Below are 2,689 nucleotides of genomic sequence, written 5' to 3'. Positions count from 1 at the left end.
GCTCAAGTGTTAATTCCAGTTATGTTACTTTCAGGTTTTGTTACTTTGTTACTTTAAGTTCCCTGATGAATAAGTTAGTGAAATTCTATTTTAATAAACAACAAGTTGAGTCATAAAAGCCATTGTAATACTGAATCAGAAAATGTTAAAATTAGTAGGAACAAGCAATTTACCATTTAAATTCATTCAGATATCTTTTATTTTGACAAGGAATTTCTTTCCATCTTTTCCTTATGATACACGCAGATAGAGTGCAAAAAGCAGTGCTTCAGAAGCAGTTTCAGCAGTGTCACATTACTCCCCTTTTTTTTAGCAATCTGGTACTGACAGAAATGTAATGACTTTAATTCATATTAATAGAATTGGAGAAGTAAATTTGTAATAGTGACAGCGGATCGAGTTGGCGAAGGTCTCATTTATTAAGCCAGGTTACAATCTCTGCACACTGTCAGTTTAAAAAAACATTAATATGTCACTTCAAACTGTTCAAATAACCCTGAAAATTGTCTTTAATATAATGGCAAAACCTTCTTTAATTTAACTTTTGATACAAATTTTCTTATCTCTTTGGATTGCATACCATAAATGATGGGATTGAGACTTCCAGGGATGATGTGATACAGAACAGCAACAATTTTTCTGCTCTCTGAGTACTCAGGAAAGCGATGCAGAGTGATTATGGACATACCACTGAACAAAAAAATCAGATATACAACCAGGTGAGTGCTGCAGGTCTTCAAGGCTTTATTGTTCAAGGACTTGTTCTTTGTGGTTAGACACACCACAGTAATCTTAGTATAGGTAAGAACCATGCTACCGATAGAACCTGTGAACAAAAGCACAGTGAAAGTGAGGCCATAGACATTGTTAATGAACACATCCTCACAGGACAGGTTAAACAGTGCAGCATTGTCACAATAGGGGCTTTTGATCAGAGTTCTGCATCGGCCCAGTCTCAAGGTCAGACCGAGCAGAATCCCGACCAAAACAAAGGCTACCCCCCCAGGCAGACACTGTCAGCTTCGTCAACATCTTATTTGTCATTACTGCAGCATAACGCAGAGGATTACAGATGGCTACATATCTGTCAAAAGCCATTATCATAAGCACTGTGTGAGCTGTGGTACTAAACATATGTGTGGTGAAAGCTTGGACCACACATTCATAATAACTGATGAGGCGCTCAGACGGAGGCCTCAACATGTCTACAAGCAAACGAGGGATCATGATAGAGTTTCCAAATAAATCATTAATGGACAGATTACAAAAAAGGATATACATGGGCTGGTGAAGACTCTTGTCAACAAAAACCAAAACAGCAATGCCCACATTTGCAACAATTAGAAACAAGTAGGAGAAAAAAAGAAAAAGAAACATAGGGTATGTGGCTTCCTGTGGGACATTTAAACCCTCCAGCTGTATTGTGAAGATGTTGTTTGTATTTTGCATGGACCTGAAAGAACAAGACAATTTCAAAGGCATTTCAAAAAGCAATTCAGTCACTATCTAAAACATTAAATAAAGCTTTCACGTATGACATTCCCACATCTGTAAATAAGAGCTTATATCACAAAAAAAGACAAAAAGACAGAGATCAGATACTTGTTAGTCCTGACAATCCTCAACTCCTGAAGTTGAAGTGTTGGACTGTTGTACATATAGTTCTCCATCTTGTCTGAAGTAAAAGCAGAAGGAGGGAAAAAGATTAACTAAAACTGCAGTCTTTGATATCAATGTAATAAATCAAATATCAAATATTAGCAGTGAGGCAAACCTTTTTCAAAAGTCACACATTTTAAAATATTAATCTAGTATCCAACAGCAAAAGGAAGACAAACACTGATAAATATTTGTTCAAGGGAGAAAAATAAACTAAAAAGGACCCACAGAATAATGTTTTCTGAATGATCATACAAGATAATTTGTTATCATCTGAAGGCAAGAAGCAAACTGTTAATGATCACCTGAAATGCATCAGTTCATGTGCTTCTTGTTTCTCTCCACAGCTTTATCTTGTACAATGGTTGGACGTGGGTGTCCACTGGGAAACTTTAATCCACCTCAGGAACAAACATTACTTAATGCGCATGGACAAATGAAGACTATCAACAGGATCATCAGGTGGAAATACTGCACAATTTATAAAACATTTAATTGATAATGAACCTATGCATGCAGCTCTTAGCACAGCAAGGAAGTCCCTGCTTCAACTATCTGGCCGACTGGGATGTGTCTGTGTAGAGTTTACATGTTTGCCTTGTGCCTATCACTGTCCAAGACATGCGTCCTGGGTCAACTGGTGCTTTTATGGTAGCTGTGGATAGATTGCTTCAAATGTTGAGAAACACTATATGAATCTATGTTTAAATGTGGTTTACAGTCCAAAATGCTTTGAGTACTTTTGACTGTAAGACCAAGACAGCACTATATGAATCACATTTCACTAGTATTTAGGCAGTTCATTAGGGGGCTGAATGGTAAATAGTCATCAGCACTCTATAAAAAAATTAGGGGGAGAAAGCACATTTCATATACTTTGTTTTGAAAAAACAAGATGGTGCCAGTGTGCACAACAGGCCGTCCTCATCTCTGTTTCCGAGCTTTCTTTTTTGATTGTTGTGTATTATTCGTCCTTCTTTTGGTAATATGCCTCTCTCATGTCAATGCCCACGCTGGAACTTAGGAGATG

General features: G+C 37.2%; 1 pseudogene; it reads right to left on the bottom strand.

Moving 5' to 3' along the window:
- Positions 1–509: 509 nt before the first annotated feature.
- Positions 510–1,449, bottom strand: LOC116309187 (annotated as a pseudogene).
- Between the last annotated feature and the right edge of the window lie 1,240 nt (positions 1,450–2,689).

The sequence above is a fragment of the Oreochromis aureus genome, linkage group 10 (genome assembly GCF_013358895.1).
Source record: "Oreochromis aureus strain Israel breed Guangdong linkage group 10, ZZ_aureus, whole genome shotgun sequence".
NCBI lineage: Eukaryota > Metazoa > Chordata > Actinopteri > Cichliformes > Cichlidae > Oreochromis > Oreochromis aureus.
This window is presented reverse-complemented; position numbering and strand designations above follow the sequence as displayed.